The 19,514-nt window shown below is 45.9% G+C and overlaps 1 pseudogene; it reads right to left on the minus strand.

The window, feature by feature from the left end:
* Positions 1 to 1,510: 1,510 nt before the first annotated feature.
* Positions 1,511 to 19,038, minus strand: LOC119375926 (uncharacterized; annotated as a pseudogene).
* Positions 19,039 to 19,514: the final 476 nt, after the last annotated feature.

Here is a 19,514-nt window from a genome sequence, read left to right on the forward strand (position 1 = left end):
CACCATTGACAGGCACGCACACCCGATTAGGCAGCACTGCGCAATCGAAAGTATGCATCTGGCTCACGAGCGGCAAACCGCGAGAGCGTATCTACGTCTAATCATGAGGGTGCGAACTATACTACACGCGCCACTGCTGGCGTTTCATTCAGAGCCGATAGTACGTGTGACTAGTTTTAATGTGCATCCAACTCGCCCAATCTACGCTAATTGTCCGCGCAAACCCGCTGCTTGACGAAGTTATCAATTTTATTTTGTCGGCAAACGTTTTTTGTAGGTGACTACAATTGGGGAGTGGAGTGTGAGCTGTCGTTCGCCTGTATACATCACGCTAACTTTTGCGAATAAGCCGTAAATTTGATCGCGCTTCGCTTACAAAGCAGCGTAGACTCCCTTCAATTCGTTTGGCGGAACATCCGCGCTTTTACGTAAGCAATTTCAACGCCATCCAGCCCAGTGACTGACGCTGCGCACTCGGTGGCATGATCTTGACCGCGATGGCTCTGTGTATATAGAAGAACATTAACAGTTAACGTTTCTTAACCTCCTGTAATGCTAGCAGCCATATAAAGAACTATCGTTAGAAGAAAATACAGGTAATAGTCGAGGAACGCCTTGCGACGTGTCCGAACTATAACGAAAATCCTGCTGTTCTAGCCACAGCCTAGCAGAAGACAAAAGCAGAATCCCCACCTTTGCGTGACCGGAGCGCCGTTCGCAGCGCCCCCGTCAGTGGCGCACAAGGTGAATAGTGACACGTAGACGTGGTCATGAAGAACCGGGAACTCAAACGTGAACTCTTTACTGGGCGAAATTCTGCCCAGTAAACCAATGCCCCAAGAAACAATAGTAGCAGCGAGCACGATAGTCGATCGTGAAGGATCTCATCAGTGAAACGCGTCGAATTTTATGCACTCGTCGTCGTATATTCGGCTATTACGACGTCCCTACGAAGCCTGTCGAATGTTTTCAAATGCTATCACCGATTTTGTATCAAAGTAATAATGTCGGCTCGGTAATAAGACTTCATGCATGATGCAAATAGTGGTGCGCATCCTGAGACGTACACGAACATATCAGAATGGATTGTTCGGTGATTTATATCTGCACAATCTACGTGTTTCGTTCCATTGAAAATATTGAACATGAGATCGTTATGGTCGCCGATAACGTTTTGCTCTGAATGTTTGTTTTTCTGTGCGTGAGCTCAACAAACAAGGAGTTCAGTCCTTAACTTCAGCTTTTATTGTTATTGATTACACAACTATAGTACCATAGGGAACGACGTGTCTGTCCAATCACACAGTATATCCGTCCCGTCACTGCAACCAATCTGTACATTCAGGCAATTAACAAAGCAGAACTTGGCAAATAAGCTTTACTCTCATTCTGAAAATGCTGACAAGTTTTAATGAAAAAAAATATTTTTTTGCTTGGCAAAACCAATGTGCCAGATGCTTAATAAATTGTGTTTATTACTAAAATACAAGTAATAGTGTTTTTCGGCCATCCTCCGGGCCAGTATTCACAAAATCGCGTTTTCTTTTCAAAAACATCAAAAAATAAAATCGGAGACAATCCTGACACTGGACATTAGCAAAGCCCGCCGGCCATTGGTCAAGAGAACTTCCGAACGAGAATACTTGGGAATTTGGTATTTGGCCTGCAGGTTCAGAGTGACGAGCTAAAAATTTATAGGGCGAGGGCTAAACCCACGCGTCCTTGCCCCGAGTGCTCGAGCGGCGCCTCGAGCACGGTGTATACTCGTCTGAGGAACACGAGGCCCAAATGCCAACTTGCGTTCGCCACCTCATCCGCTTCAACGAAGCCACTGTAACATCTTGAGCCAGAGGTCGTGTCCACCTGCGATAAAGGTGGTATTAGTGCAAAAACTGCCCCCCCCCCCTGGCTGGCTAACTGCGTATAGCTCAAATTATTGTTGAGCTCCCTAACACTCTCCTCCCCCCGTCACCGACACACCCAGGAGGAAAATAAGCTTTATAGTTTCATCAACCTGTCTCAGTGTTTCATTTACTTTTCTCTAACCGTGCAAGACTGGGCTTGATGGTAGCGCATAACACCATTTTTCCATATACAGCAAGAAAAAAGTTTCCATCTGCACTTAACTGCCTCTCTCTTACTCCTTTTGTGAACCATGTCCACCTTTTACAAAGTGTAATGTGACGTAGGTCGGATCGTACATTTCATTAGTTTCAGCATTATCAACAGACTGCTGACGAAAGGGTTTATGACAGATGCCTAAATACGTCTTTCTTAAGCCATAGTGTTGCTCTTAAAGTCTGCAAGCTTCATCACTTCTGCACGGCAAATCTTTATCAGCCATCGTTATTAGTTGTCTCCTCCCCTTGGTACCCTTTCGCAACCTAAATGCTCCGCCGCTTATTCACCCTGCGCTGCTATATTTCTGCTTGCCAACATCTGTTAAAATATGCGCTACCCTCAGTTGCTTTGTAATCCAAACAACTTTCGTTTCTACTGTTACACTGATGCCACGCCTAACATTTCTGCAGTGGATTGCTGCATGACACTTTGCTGTTAAAGCGCCATAGTCATCTCCGAATTTTCGGCCCCAGTTATAGTACCGACTTTTAAGAATGGCGACCAGCTGCGGTCATAAATTCAGAACTTTGTAGGTTTTCGCGCGTAACTGGTGTGACACAGCTGTATCAGTCAGCCAGAAAACCGTTCTATGGCTGTTGTGGCAACTTACATTTCATATGCATACTGAGCCGCTACACTGAAAGACATGCACATCGTAAAGTGACGAACTTTTCTGTTCGGCCTCATGTTTAATAATAATATGGGAGGTTTTACGTCCCAAAACCACGATATGATTATGAGAGACGCCGTAGTGGAGGGCTCCGGAAATTTCGACCATCTGGTGTTCTTTAACGTGCACCTAAATCTAAGTACACGGGCCTCTACCATTTGGCCTCATGTTTATCGTTGTCATTACGTTATATGTAACTTACAAATAAAAAAATTTTACTAGTGCATCAAAGCTAATTTTGCTCAGAGAGTGCTTTTACTCGTGTGCTAGAATGGCCGTTTCTACACGGTATCTTATGGTAGCATGCTACATATATTTTAATCTGCCTTTTAAATTTATACGGATTGGTAACACCGATGTTAAATCAATATCACGAATAAAGAGGCGATAAATTCAAATAGTGTGAATGATCCGGCCATAATGACTACTGTGAGTTGAAATAACGACTTCTATATTAAAGTTTGATGTACCTGTTTATATATGCAAATTCCTGCTAGCAAATGAGGACTTGTTCATCATGAAACATTAGGCAACTTAAAAACTGCGAGTTTCAAACAGCGGTCAAGTTTCTGCTCGACCACATGCCGGTATTTGAGGTAAGCGTCTAATGTTCGTGGTCTTTCGTGTAGAGCAATCTAAATCGTACCTTCACGACGTAGTCTTCAGGCCTCAGGACAATCTCCCGTCCACCAATCACGAAGGTGACATCGGAGGGCCTGATGTTGCAGCGAAGCTCGTACTGTGGTTTACAGTTGCCAACAGAGACCAAAGCAAGTTTCAGTGCACTCTTCATGTACTGTTGCACATGACAAAAGGTGATGAAACAGCTCTGATCCCTTTTCGTGCATTTGGGTCCTGTTATAGCTGATTTATATCAATTGCCTAGTTTCTGGTTCTCAGCAACACTTTAATGTAATGCCGCTCACAGTTTACGCCTCCGCGACCAGCAGCACAAATTTATTGCATCTTGCTGCTCAACACCACATATTCCTTAAAAATCTATTTGAAAACCCTGAAGTCCTTCATCTGAATTATTGTTTGAAAAATATGTGTTTTATATCATTGACTCTATCAGTTCTTTATTAGCGCAGTAGCAAGGATGCCGAGATGCCTTGAAACATGCTCCAGGACTAATTATCTAAACATAACATAATATTTTACGACAATAATTTTATGTGTGCTTCCTGCTTCTAAATATGCATTTAACGTACATCATATATCAAATGCTTTTTGGAGTAGCGACCGGCCAACAATCGGAGCAGCCTACGTATTTGTAGTCATATTTTAGTTCTCAAAGAAACTTCATTCACCATTTCTGCTGACTGTGTTATTCACTTTGTAGCCAGCAACTCATATTTCTGCAAATGCGGTTGGCGGTTGACTTAATGGCTGCGTGAAATCTTAACCATTTCATGTTGCATTCGTTCAGTCAATCAAAGGTTTTAGTTTAATAAACCAATACTTTTCGCTCTGGGTACAATATGATCGTGCTATGTTAACATCACTTGAAGAACCGTACGTATCAACATGTATGCGCCTATGGTTTCAGCACCATCGCCTTGATCGTACCATAGCATCGAAAATGATAAATTTTAATTAGAAATGTCAAATGTTTTTGTTTATGGTAACCGCTCGTTGCTTAAAGTTTAGTGCTCACGGTGCCCGAGAAATAATACTTCTTTATCCTTTTAAGTTTACCTACTTTGCATATATTTTGATCGCTTTCTGGCCTTCTTACTCACTGATGTCACACTTATATCCCGGAACTTACTTTTCCATCCTCGACCTTTCGGCCGGCGAGCAGTGTTTGATCTTTTTTATTTCGCTGGCCGGACCTCCAATGAAAGGTTCCGTTGGAGCTGGTCGAGCCCACGATGCAGACTGTGGTAGCACCTCTCTCTTACCAACCACTTCGTATCTGCGTTTTTTGCAATACTCGATTACAAAATTTGAAACTCGGAGTACAAATGTGACGCTTTGAATTCGAATTCGATATTCATCATTTGTTCGACGCTTTGGAGCGCTTATACACATCGTGCGTGAAAATATCCCACGACTATAACAAAAGTTACTGCATATTAAAATTGAATATTTATTTTTGAGCTTTATATTTACTGTTTTGACGATAATATTTTAAAATCATCGTTCAACGATTACTTTGAAACTCATGATATTATAAGTATTCCAGATCACACAACATACATGGCACTGCAGGAAAAAAGACAGTGAGAATGATCACATTGTTTGAGACAACTGACGTCACTGCAATCAGCGTTTTCACGGGTCTGATGAACGTGAGTTTGTTTGCTGAAACGCTGGTTCTATCTAGGCAAGTTTCTTATAGAACAACTGTTTACAGCCTCGTGGAAGTACTTACCCATCCAAGTGAAACTGAAATGCGCTGTCGAGAGCATCTAGGAAGGTCAGTGAACCTTGGTAGTGCTGCTCATTTGCCCCTCCGAACAGGGCTTCTCCAACTGTTTCGTCGCGGCTGAAGTAAAGTCCCACACTAGGTTTGCTGATTACACCTGATTGAGCCATTTCTTGAAGCGTAGAGTTCGGGCCAAGGCGCAGTCCGAAGACGCCATCGAATGGTTCGTCCACGAAGCTCGGCACACCGTGGAAGCCAATTCCATTTACAAATTGAAGGTTTCCGAGCGACACGCCGCCGAGTTCGTGAGCATCCCGAAACGTGTAGCCTGTGACGTTGCCCCTGCAGAAAACAAACAGAAAGCGCTTAGATATACGCTGGTTTGGTATATAATATGATAGGATATGTTTAAAAGAAGGTGGCATTTTTTAGGGCTCGTTTCTTTGTTTTAACGAACCCTAATAAAATCGAGCAGGTAATGAACCCAAGGAAGGTATAAGGGACGTTAACTGTACTGAATTCTGATATAGATGTGAAGAATGTAATCTGAACGAAAAGACCACTCGCCCGCAGGGACCGAACCTGCAACCTTCGTATAATGCATCCGATGTTCTACCAAATGAGCTACTGTGGTGGTCGTCCTCTCAACCGCTTTATCGGGTATTTATGTGCAAGCAAAGCTGCGAGTGCTACTCAGCGCCGCTCGAAGCCATGATGGCGAGTGTGCAGCATTGTTAGTCATTGATAATCTACCGCTTTTATTTTCGCACCATGCGTCTTGTCTTTCTGCATAAAAATTACAGCATATCCACGGGTGAATGATGAAGAGCTTGGGCGAAGCTCCTGAAGCAATCATGGTTACACCGTGAAATATGCAGTGGTCTCGCCCAGCAGTAATGAAAGCGATACGCCGCTTTGATTACTGCACGCCATGCAGCGTGCAAGGTGCCGCTGCTTTTTTCTTCTTTTTTTAACACCAAAGTGTTTTATGCCGGGGTCTACCAAGACTTCAGTGACGTATTTCCGTCACGGAAATGACGTCGAAAAAATACACACAATCAGGTGGCAAAGAAAAAAGGTACACTCAACGGGCATCGAACCCACGACCACTCGGTCCGCAACAACAGATGCCGGGCACGCTATCCACTGCGCCACGGTCACAGACTCTGGAGGCTTTACGAGCGCGCGTTTTATATCTACCACTCTCGCGGTCGGCTGGGTGGTGTTGACCTCTGGAAGCGGTAAAGTAAAGTAATTCGTCATTGCTGTGGTCTCCGCGACTAGCACCTGCAACTAGTTACGCGTCCGTCCTATTAGGTGCGTTTTCAATAGAAGTTGAATTTTGTCAATGCCTTAACACATCGCGAGGTGGCGACCTTTGCCCAAGCGTCGTAAAAGCGTCGGCGTCGGTCAGCATCACGCTAATCCAAACCAAAATAGCTCTGCGAGGTGCGCCTGCCTCACCTGGCTGTAAACCGCGTTCCATGCTCACGCGCTCGCCGGGGCGGCACGACGCGCTTTGCGTTTCCCTAGTCAGGCCGTGGTGTTCAATCACATTTTAACATGCCGCGAGATGGCGACCAAGTTCTGCGTCCAATGTGCGACGCTCTTCTGGCTATCACACCTCGTTCTCTGATTGCGGTTTCACCGTTAACTACTACAGCTACCACAAGGGTTTGTTTAAGCTTTAACATGGACGTTAGTCGTCGGGATGAAGATGTACCACCAGTCATCAAAGTGGGTGCATACACGTTAAACGGCGCCACTAGCTGCCAGACGTCAATATACATTCTGCAAACTCTCTTATATCAATGTACAATAAAGATTCACTTACTTCTCCAAGGGCACGCTTTTCTTTCGTGTTATTCCGATTCCTATGACGGAGGGCTCAACCGTGTTTTTTCCTTTCTTTCTTTTCTCGTTTTTTCTTTCTTCCCGTTTTTTCTTTTTTCTTTTCTTTCTTTTTTGCACACATATTGCACAATCTCTATGGGACAGCGCCATCTAGTATGTCGTCACCCAACTGCAGTTTGCATGCATCTCTATGGGACAGCGCGATCTAGTTAGTGATACGGGAGACGCGACGGCGGGGGAACGCCGCATGGAGCGACGACCGACCTGGTGATGCTATAAGGAGCTTTGCCTCTAAAACAAAGAAAATGCTGTTGTTGTCCTGTATGAAAAACTCTCTACAAATATTTCACGCTCATTCGCGGCTCACCCTGCGTTCTAAATATTTAAGGAGTACAGGAGGTGGCAGGCCGCGACTATACTTTTTCAACGCCTTCGCTACGGGTGACCTAAGGTTAAGCAATTATATTTTATGTCAAGTAATGTGAAGAAATATCGAGCTATTGGCATTTGGAGATCATCTTAAAATAAGTAAAGCACTGAAAGGCATAATTCGAATTTACGGGGGTTGTTTTTAACATGCTCCACACAAACGACCCGGTTTGTGGACTCGCATTCTATCTGAAAATAAAAATTTCGTCATAGTGTTTTCTTTTTTTTGCAAGTGTGGCGTGGTAATAAGATTTTGCATACTGCATCTCCCTTCCTAAGCTACGTTAGTTTTCGTTTTTGAAGACGATTAGGACGTGTCAATAGTTCAGCATTAATATATACCTTGTTATCAATCTTTAAGTTTCGGGGAAACGTGACGTAGACTTGGATAGTATTAGCTCGGCAACTATTCAACTGCAGAGGTTCAGAGAGTTTCAGACTGTTTGGTGAGTCAAGTTGCTCATGCACGACGACGTAAGCTTGCTCATCTTTTTCGCCATAGGTGACATTGCCAAGGTGATATAAAATGGAGTTGCTCAAAATGTGCTTTTTCGTGGTGTCTGTTCCTAAAGGTGTTTAGTTGGACAAAGAGCCTGGCACCTCTGATCTTTCCCCATCACCAATACACAAATGCCCAGTGCTCGTTATTCCTTCAAATGTTCTTTGTCTTGTAGGTCGTCGCGTGTATCGTCGCGGTATTTATAATCTTATGAGTCAAACATCAAAAATAGTGCACTCAGAATTTCGCACCATGCCTGAAAATATTGTGCGCGCCTTTCTCGAACACTGGAAATTCTTTTTTAAGATCTTCGAGACAAAGAAAACTCGTCAGGGCCTCGTTTACAACTATGCGGTAGCACCAACCTGCCAAAGTCCGTGGCACCGTCTTCCCAATCGCTGCTCTGCGTCGTCGACTCACTCCATCATACATCTTGTGTCCAACTGAAGAGGGTACAAAGTAGGCGTAGTTTAGAAGAAGTGATTATCCAAGACGTACCTTTAGTAAAAATGCGCTTTCACGTGATTAGCAAGCGTTATGTCGCTGTGCACTCCCGCCAAGCAACGATGACTCCCTCTAATGGTAAGCCTGCGTTTTCTTCTTAGCTGTATAGATTTTTTCTTGTTTTAATCTTCTCCCATCCTCCGCCAGTCAACAATAGAATACCGTATTTGTACTCCTCTTGAACCCTCCTACCTCCCCCCCCCCCCGCCTTTCCTCCTTGACTCACCACATCGAATGCTGGCTCGAACCTCTGCTTAAATTTCTGCATCGCATATACTATATTATGTGGCATTGTTTTTATTGTGAGTGCGTCACTGGCACACCACGAAAAGCTTCATAAGAGACCCAAATTACTGACGCCATGTTTTTTCATTTTGGCGCTAACCGTTTTCGTAACGCTTTGGGACCCTAATTCAGGTGTGACTTTTAGTGTATTTTATTCCAGTATGTGTCACTATGCACGTATCGCTGAGGCCGTGCCCCTGCCGTCTTCTGGATTTGCAACATAGACAACGACACTGAGCAAAGCAGAAAAGTTGATGTTCTGAAAAAAAAGTAAGGTTATGTTATGTTAGCAAAATCAGCGAAATAGTGAAGAACATTTGAACGAGAGGCGTCTACAAATGCCGACGTTGGATGACTAGCCATCGTTTGGTAAAAACATCTCAAAGAAATAATGTTTCCTTTATTTACTGAATATACAACTATCGGTATATAGAGTACTGCTCAATGCGGAACAAAAGCAAAGCTTATTTTAAAAAGGAGAGGCAAATGTCAACCATATCGCGCTTCAGTCAGCGCATTACCATGCCGCGCCGTGGAAAAAAACACCAAATAAAATCGTACAGGAGCAATTGACCACCCTCTCTTATGGGACTACACGCTTTCATAAAGCTCATTCTTGGAGCCACCATCACCTTAACTCTGACGAGCATTGTGAAATCAAATTCTGCCGATTGTTTTTGCGCTTCTTATCTCGTGTTTTTCAGTCTAAGCGAACGCGAACTCAGCGGTCTCTGCAATCTGTGTTATCGCAACATAACGGGCATTTATCGCAGACAGTATTTTGCTTTCGAGGCATGAAGACTGCTTCTTTATACATTTGATTTTGTCTACTGTCAGTCAGCTTCCAAGTAGAGATATATCAGCATCCGTGTTTTTTTACTTCTAGCTAAACATCATGTGACATCAAAATGGCCGCAGACTGAATAACAAAGTTTCCTCTACCGAAATAATGCTCTAGGAAAGTTTCAAAGGAAACTTTCGCTAACTCGTTCTGAAAAAAAATTGCAGTTACTGAAATATAGCTGTTTAACGTTGTGACAGAGTTGAAGCAAGCCTCGATACAATGTTGCTCCGATATACATACAGCAGGGTTCCCCTTGCGTGCAGTAGTAGGCAGGAACCCACGTAGTACCCGCCGGATCCAGCATGACCCTGAATTCTTGTGGCGGTGTACCTATCCTCAGCATTGCAGTGTATGTGAGCTGCAATATACACCACAAAAACAGTTTTTTGCAGTTGGCAGTTCAGTTTATGAATAGCGTCAGTGGGGCTTGCGACAGTAACTCCCAGGTGAACTGGCTCATCGGCATTAGCAAACACTGGTCTGGATGTATCGCAGCAGTTGTAGGCATACGGTAACGCTAGTGGAATATTTAGGAAGTCGTTCTTCACTTTCTCTGAAGTAGATATTATCTGGGATACGAAAAGCTCTGGCAGTAGCCACGAGTCATCTTCTAATGTAGTTTCGGCTAAGGGGAACGTATTGTTAAACATTTTTATTAGTCAAGCATTTTCTAGCGAACCTTTGTTACTTTGAGCGTCTATCTATCTATCATCTATCTATCTATCTATCTTTATCTATCTATCTATCTATCTATCTATCTATCTATCTATCTATCTATCTATCTATCTATCTATCTATCTATCTATCTATCTCGCTGCCTAAGTTTGGGTGGTCTCATGATCGCCTCCTTAACTTGGTGTAGACCAAAACTGGCATGGGAGGGTAAGAAAATTTTACGAATGTAACTCTCGGCTCATGACATGAAACACGTGAAAATCCTGTCGCGTACGTGGTCAAACCTTTCCACCAGACACGTGTGGCACATCCCCGTTGACCACCGGCCGCGGTGTATGGGTGTGCGCCACAGGTTATGCCAGTTTATATCTACCGAGGAATGGCGAGAGCAGACAGTGGTAATGTAAATGCGAGAGCGTTAAGAAAAACCGACATCGGCAGCGTTGACCCCACGAATGGAAAGACTAAAAAATTAAGGTCCCAGCAGGAATCGCACCGAATCGTTCTCCGTGGCAAGCAGGTATTCTACACAGCCACGCCAGGTCTATAAATTGGTTTGGAAAAACAGTTTATGCAGGCGTAATGTTGGTGCAATGTCGGTTGGGGTTGTGGCCATCGCTATCTAACCCACGACGCATGGGATCTGCCGAATTTTTATCGACCGTGTGCAATATCGAAAAACGCCGTACGACGACAGAATTCATACAATGATAGCTACTTCGATTACGAAGTGCACTGTAAAGGTGAAGGGAAAATGCGAACTCTCTGTGCGGGTGCCACTTTAACTCATCTGTTCAAATAAACTTTATTAGCTACACTTCTTAATTTTTATAGGTGTTTCATAGCGGTTCATTTCATATCTGACATCAGATCTGGCTAAAGAATACTTAACTTATTACGTTATCAAAGGTGGTATGCTGACACAGACATATCAAGCACCCTACATGTCACTTGCTCTAGACGTTCTTGGGTAATTTTGTACTGCATTAGGAAGGAACCTTACCAAAAGCTTTTCAGTTGGATTTTATGACTCAAGCTACAAAGGAAACGTTACAGTGCAACCAAAACAGTGGTTAAATGAGTTGTTGATTGTGTGCAGCACAAGCCTGTAAAATTACAGCTTCAGCGGGCATTCAAATACTTCACTGATTGAGGGAACTCGCAACTAAGCTCTAGGGTCTCGTTATGTATGGACGATAACAACGCAGTCACAATAAGGCCGTTATGAAACACAAAATATTTTAATTAGTCTCTGTCGACCCTCTCACCTCATGCTTTTGAAATCGGAACGCTATGAAGTTATGGCGGATCAGAAGGATTGTTCGCGTATACTTACATTTTTGTAGTTGACCAATGGTACCGACACAGTTTTGTGAGCTTCACCGGCAGGACCATTGCTTGTAAAAAAAAAAAAAAAAAAAAACGAGAGTGTATGCTGGGGATGAGCAACGTTTGCATTTTCTAGTTATTTAAAATCCTTGATCACAATGCAGACAAATTGAAATTGCACGAACATTTAGGTCACTGTATTTGCTTATAAAAAGGAAAGTTTTCTAAAGGTGAAAGGCGGAATAGAAGTGATATTTAGAACGAAAACACAAAAAGATAAGCATTGCTTCAAAATTTAAGACCAATTGCACATTCTGTAGCGTAAGTCCACTTAGCTGAATCAGTAACTAGCGCAATAATTTAATATAAAATATAACATTCGTACATTTGTGCCGTTTTCAAATTCAAAGCAGTAGCCGACTTTAAAACAATTAAACCGCTAGAGTTAAGTTTTTTAATAAACCCAAGTAGCATTTCGCCTGTAGAGAGACAACGTCCATAAAATAAGACGCCTTGGTTACTGTGTGGTTAATCTTCGAATGATTTTTTTTAAAGCGATAGCGTTAAAGAGCTCGTATCGCCGAAATTACAGTGTCGGTGTCGTTGGTTCTGAGCAAAAAAAACGAGAATGATGCAAATGAAATAAACAGTAAATATCTTCGGTTCGAAAGAGAATGGAATCCAGGCCTTCTGCGTAACAAGTAGGTCCTCTACCATGGAGCCACGTCATTGCTCAGAAGTGTTTCAAAAAAAAAAAAGACACACTTCATGTACTACGGGGAGTCTCCTTAAAGGGCCTCTCACCAGGCCCATAGCAAATTTTAGTTAGACGCTGGAAGTTGTTGTGTGCCGAATTAAGAGCAGTATGCCGCAAGAATTTTTCAAATCGGTTCATTAGGAGCTGAGACAAACAATAATTTGAAGCGGCGCGAAACCATGACGCGAGGAGGCGATTTTCAAAGCCTTGCCACTCGCCCCTTGTAGCCTTCGCCAACCAAATCCCTCTCTGCCCTCTTCACTTGACACATACGCATGAACACGTCATGCGCATGCATGGTCACGTGCGCATGACCTGCCCGAGGCAGCCCGAGCACGCGAGCGGCGTTGCACGGCCGCTACCTTTTTAAAGACGATAGTCTTTCTTGGGATACTTAAACGGAGAAATTTTGGTCTGTCTTTCTGTTTGTCGGCACGTCCCTCGATTCACCCACTCGGCCAAAATTGAACCACTTGCCCAAGGGCCAGCCATCTTGAACGGCTGACTAGGTTCATAGTTGTGTACATTGTCGATCAAAAAGCAAACATTACGCATATCTGAGGCGCAACAACACTAGGTAAGTATTAGGTGGTGTGTTCCTTTAATAGAAAATGCATACATACGTAATTCTAAAGACCCTACTTTCTTAAGCTGCACTGAAAATGCGACTGCGCTGAAACTTGCCTTACTCCGTGCCCTCTGCACGAGCTCATTGTTGTGTTTCGGTTTCAGTTCTGTTTTGCACTGTACGAATGCCGTTGGGCGCCGCTCTGGCATTCCTGTTTTACCCAGGCGACGTGTAAATAAAACGTTTCTTCTGCTTCAGCGCTTCGCGCGAAACCGCGTGTTCGGGCTGGCTGGGGTCCCCGCCGGTCGCGTTGGTCACCACCGGTCTTCGCCTGCTGCTGCGCCTGGACTACCAGCCCGCAACACAGCACTCATGTTTCCCGACGTATTGCCAGATGGCGTCCATATCTCATGCAGCGCCTCATCTATCGTCTTTAGACGACATTTGCAGCGAAGCACGCAGATACGCAGCCAATTTTTTTTTTTTATGTAGCGGCCGTGGGCATTGTGTCGTCGTTCTCTGTGGTGTACTGCCTCTTTCTGCGGGCGGGCATGAAAGTTGCGACATTTGTACGGGCACGGAGCGGCGGTATCATGAGCCAGTGCCGCATTAACGTTTACTTGGACGCGTTATAACAAATTAGCATAATGAGTGCTCGAACGCGCCAGAACATTACTTTAGTTTTCAGGGCTGGCGTTAGTTTCCAGGGCTGGCGTCTGCTCGATGCGCTAACCGCAGGGACACGAACGCATGGGAAACGGAGGCACATTAGCCCCGCATCTCGCTGCAGTTCACGAAAAAAAATGAAAAATACGCACACATTCATTTTCTCATTATTTCGCTCAAGTTTTATTAATCTATTCAAGCAACAAATTACACAAACTACACATGTCGTGTCAAATAACTATCGCAGTGTCACGTGCTACTGTTGGCGACGTAAGAGCACAGTCGTCTACGTATAGGAGCGACGTCACAGCACTACAATCTACGTAGGGCCATTTTCTCATGTACGTCATCCCCTCATTTTCTGGGCGCGCGCCCGCGAGAGGAAAGGCAAGCAGCGTTCACCTTAAAATTTGACCCATTTCCGCGGCGCGTAGCATTGCAAATTTTGGCAGACGTGATCGGGAACGCCCAGTGGATGCATTGCGCTCGTTAGCTCAAAATTCTCAAACCTGGTGAGGGGCCCTTTAACACATATAATATTGCGTGGCAGAAGCGGAGAATCGCGCCAGGCCTCAGAACATGTGAAGTGCGCAACGATTGGGGGTTTTAAAGACCCATCCATTAAAAAGCGTTTAAGCATATTTAATCATCGTGAGCACCACAATCATCAACAAAGGGATCAGCTAGGTAGGTTCGCGCGTTGCCTTACGGACGCGTAGTGGGTCCTTCCCTGATTCGGAAAAGGAAGAATTTTGGCGTAGTGGGAACTCGGCAATTTTACTTGCAGTAGGCATTACACGTTATTTCGAAACGGCCAATGTTACGTGCACAGACGTTTGTTTCCTTGCGACACAGTTGAGGCATGCACCGAGAACCGAAGGCAGGCTAGTAACTGGGAAGGCGATGCTCACGGTGCCCAATTACGCTATCGCATTCTACTGTTGAAGGCAAAGCTGAAGCTTCCTCCAAATTTTTTAGCGGTGGGTCCAAGAGCTTTCGAAATCCTGGCAACTTCCGGTTTATTCCGCCTTCCCAGGCCGTATAGGTTAATGAACAATGTTCATGAAGCCTTTTACAATACCCAAGTATTCTATTGTGAGCAACAACAAGCACATGCACACAATAACCTTTACTGAGAGAACAAAAACGCAGTACCACACTTGAGGGATGCGCCACACAAGGTCCCATCCATCCCAATAAAACGATGAGGCTTAGCGCGTGCAGCAACATCGTCGTCAACGATTGTAATCGGCTTTTCGCTGGAGGCAGAAGCAGCGTTTTTGCGCTGTTGCTAGCCGACGAGCGCACATATACGTGAAGCACCTGCGTTAAAGGCGGTGCTTCGGTGTCGTCAATGACATACAGACTCTTCCAATCGGCTATCGGCGGATGTTTTTTTGCATATGCAGTGTATCGCTGATGCATCCTGTCCGATACTATGCCAGACGATAGCTGGCGTTTTTCGTAGCGTAAGCTGGTTGTACTATTTTTGTGCAACTCTCAGCGGCAAGGCCGTGTGCGATAAAGGGATGTTTTCGATGAAGTACTTGAAGAGGCCCTTTTGCCACGCACGTAAACGCCGCCGTTGTTTGAAGCAGAAAACGAAGTCCTTTTCTTAGTAACAGCTTTATGAGGGTTAGTTGGTTCATAATTAGAAAAAAAAAAGTGAACAGCGCGAATGGAACGAGAACGACAAAGTAACGAGAACAGGGCGCAAGCGCTGACTGTCAACTGAATGTGTATTTCAAGAAAACCTGCATTTTATGTATTCTTAGAATAAACTTGCGTGCATCAAACACAGATCTTCGTTCCTTTGTCGTCCTTGTTACAGTCGCGCTGTTACATTTTCTCATTTTCTTGGCGCTGGTTTTGCATTGTTGCTGCAAACTTTCACACATAAATGTACCTTTAAATGCGGTAAGAAGGTGACTTTTAAGGGCTCGTTTTTCTTTGTTAAACACAACATTAATGAGAACTAAGAGACAATAACGCCAGGAAAAGTATAGGGGTGTTATTTGTACTAATTAGGATATAAATGTGAAGAATGTAGTGTGGACGAAAAGATAACTTGCCGCCAGCAGGGACCGAACCTGCGACCTTCGAATAACGCGTCCGATGCTCTACCACTGAGCTTTGGCGGCGGTCATCCTGTCGTCCACTTTATGGGGTGTATATGTGCATTTAAACCTAGGCGTGTTAGCGCCGATCACAGCCATGGTGGCAAGTGTGGAACACTCCTTTTCTGCCTGTTGGCGTCACGTAACACGTGATCTTTCTCCGAGCCGGCAGCTGACCAATAATCCCTCGCATACTACTTGAAAGCCTCAAGCCTGCCTGAACGACTCTCGCTATGAATGAAGAAATGAAGGTGACTTTTAAGGGCTCGTTTTTCTTTGCTAAACACAACATTAGTGAGAAGTAACACACAATAATGCAAAAGAAAGTATAGGGGTGTAATTTGTAGTAATTAGGATATAAATGTGAAGAATGTAAATTGGACGAAAAGATAACTTGCCGCCGGCAGGGATCATCAGAAAAATTGGGAAGGGGCGAAGTATGTAGGAAAGGGTGTTTCAGCTCCACTAACGTGAAACCTGTGCAGGGGCAAAGCATTCAGTGTGCCCCGGTGTTTCCCACAGCACAATCACTGCTACTGGGCAATGAAAGACTGAAGATTGGTTAGACACAGGGGCCCGCAGTCCGCGTTTCGTTAATGTGCACGCTGCGAATCTTTATTGTTCAACTACGCGCAAGAGAAATCTCCCACCAACACTACATTGCAGGTGAAGATCCAGTGCCTATAAGCACCGTCCACTGACCAGAGGGAGCTGCGTTGCTCGCTGTGGGCCGTCTCAAGTTGGCTGACATTAACCGCTAGGGGCAGGCAGAAAACAGTCGCTCACACACGTCCCCGCTTCCGGACCGGCCACATTCTGCTCACTCAGACGCACATCGCGTTTGATTTTGTCCCTGTGCCGTCTCAAAGTTGCTTTCTTTATCCGCTAGGCTGTTGCATTCTGGCGTTGCAGTCACACGTGGGAACTCGACTCCACGGTGCCTATATATGCGCGGTGGCCGGTGAACGGTTGTCCAGCGCGAGCAGTCACTTTTTTCACTCAAGCAACTCACTAGCAGCCGCTGCCTGCGTCGGCGTTTCCTCTCACGCGCGAGGACGCGTTCTCGTTCCTTGTGAGCTAGTAGTTCAGCGTTCGTCACAGAAAGAGCGTTTCCGTCTTCCACGCACGTGGTTTGCTCTCTCTCGCCCGATGGCGAGCACTGAAGCTGTGGCGCCCTCTCTTGCGCTCAAGGAAATTGACCATCCAGACAGCAAACAACGTTTCATGCCGCGACAGCAGAAGACGATGCACTATGCACGCCGACACGCCGAGACCCTAAGGTGTTTCGCCCCTAAAAAGAGGAAGCGATTGAGAAATAGAAAGAACGATAAAGAAAGGGGAAAAATACGATTTAAAAAACATGGCTGATCACTCCGCCATAGGAATCCGTATAACACGAAAGTGAAACGTGTCTTCGCAGAAGTAGTGCCTATTGTGTAGTGATATTAGCACTTGTACAATGTCTATTTTTGTTAGCACCGTGTGACGCAGATCCAACCATGTTGATGCCAGTGGCACACCTCCATCGGGACGACTGACGTCCATGATAACAATTTAGCCATTGTGGCAGCTGAAGTTTTTAACATATACCTGCACGCAGCGTATTGTGAATTCCGCGCACCATCAACACCACATCAACAACCACGTAATGTACACTGGTTCTCGATATGAACTTCTTCAAAGCGTCGTCATTTGAGAGAAACAGCACGGTGTGCGCTCCCGACTAATAGGGTAAACTACGCCTGTGATCAAGCATTCACTAAAAAAACCGCGCTTCAGCAACACGGGAGGCAGAGATTCGTAGCTTCAGCCGTGAACGCTCGCAGGCATGCCACTTCCCGCTAGCCTCTGTCTCGCTCCACCAAAGCACGACATGCAACGTCCACATCGTTGCATTTCTGCAGCGCTTACTGCAGCAGTTTTAATAATGGGTGCTATCGAACTGGAAGCAGTAGGCGGCGAAACAACGTTGGTGCACTACTCCGACAAAGTGCCGTCCCACGCTAACACGAAGCCAAAGGCAAAAAAAAGTACCTGCGTCTACGGCGACTCCCCCATGCTAGCGCGGCTAGTGTTTTTCGCTAGTATCGATACTCTTTAACCATGGCCACGGAGATTGCTCGCTGGTGCGCAATTTCGGAGGCCTTGCTCTCACTGCATCGTCGCCAGATCATTTTCTATCGGCGCTAGTAAGTGTCTTGCCCCATTACTTCACTCCACTGCTCACAGATGGTGGCACCGCCCAGCCCCACAACAGAGAATACCGTGCGACAGTGTTTGAGCATGAAGAAGGACATTAGGGCGAGCCAGCGAGAGCAGATGAAGGAGCTGCCGACCGCTGAAAGAAGTGGAAAAAGAAGGAACACGTGCAACAGGAGAAAAAAAAACATTACACCATCTCCCGCTAAAGGGGACCATGAGGCGATCGCGAGGCGATCACTTGCACGATCGCGTTCCCTTGGCTTTCGTTGGACATGCTACCGACCTCAGGCAGGCTAGCGACCTCGCGTCGTGGTACGCGAAGAGGAACACTACGCGCGTCGTGTCTTCCCTCTAGCCTAGCCGTTAATTCTCACAGGGCAAGAGGGGAACGCGGTCGACTGGCGTGCGAGGGGGGCAGCGTAGGAGAGGAGAGAGAGGGGGAGGGGCGCGCATGCGCTGGCGCTCATCGCGGCGTTGCGCAGGCGAGAATTTCGGCATGTCGAGCCCGCATTTCGGAGGAGTAAACCGAAGCAAGCGCTGGACTTAACGCGCGCTGCGCTCTACCCGCATTATATTCACACTTGAAGGAGAGCAGACTAGAGGAGGAGAGTAGCGCGTGCGCCGTGAGAGCAGAAGCGAGAACGCAGGAGAAGGGCAAGCAGGTGCTGGGAGAGAAGTGTAGAGAGTAACGCGCAGCTGTTGGAGAGAGGGAAGGAGGAGAGTTGCGCATGCGTAGTGTGAGTGCGGACGCCAGGGCCAACGCCGCGAGACATACCCCCGAGCAAGAGATTCTTCGCATCTAAAAGATAACAGAAAGCGGCTCGTGCAAGCAAGACAGTTTTGGAACGCGGTGGCGATGGGCCGGAGCATTGCCGAACCCGCACCCTCATGCGAGCTGAGCTCCAACAGGCGCCTGCCTTTGGGACAGCGAGCGCGTGGCGTTCACCGCTTTGCAAGAACTGGTACGCAACCTGCTGCTGTTGGGGAAGCCGCCTCTACGCGCGAGGTTCCTTCTACCAGGTTTGGTTCCACCTTCAGGGCAGCGAGCTTCACAAGCGAGGTCCTGTCCTGGCGCTGACGAGACCTTGTTTACTACCGAGAATCGCTGCTACCGGCTACCGAGCTGTGGGTCACTCACGCACTCCATGACCCCTGCTGCCTCCCCGTCTCCGCTACGCAGAGCAGCTACCTGCCCGCGACGACGTCACCGCCGGGACTTTACCAGCCCCCACACTTCCTGACTCCAGCACCGCCACGTGAGACTATCGACCAGTTGTACGTTATTGCTTCATGTATTTCGTTTGTGTGTTGTGTGTGCTGTCCACTGTAATTGTTGTGTGGTTTCTAAAAGCCGCTATCGTCTCTGTCATCTTCAATGCATCACACGCTCTGTGGCGTCACGATCCTGAAATCACATCACAGTGAGATACTGATAGTTGGGCAAGTTGGTATGGGTTCATGAATAAACTTGGCGCAACGGACACGATATACGAATGAAGAATACACGAGGACAGGCGCCGGACTCTCAACTGATCTTTATTCACGTCGGCACACACTTATAGTATACATGCACGTGGTTACAAAAAAACACGCGAAGGTGATAAAATATACAGGATTTTATCA

The sequence above is a fragment of the Rhipicephalus sanguineus genome, unplaced genomic scaffold (genome assembly GCF_013339695.2).
Source record: "Rhipicephalus sanguineus isolate Rsan-2018 unplaced genomic scaffold, BIME_Rsan_1.4 Seq10225, whole genome shotgun sequence".
NCBI classification, from domain to species: Eukaryota; Metazoa; Arthropoda; class Arachnida; order Ixodida; family Ixodidae; genus Rhipicephalus; species Rhipicephalus sanguineus.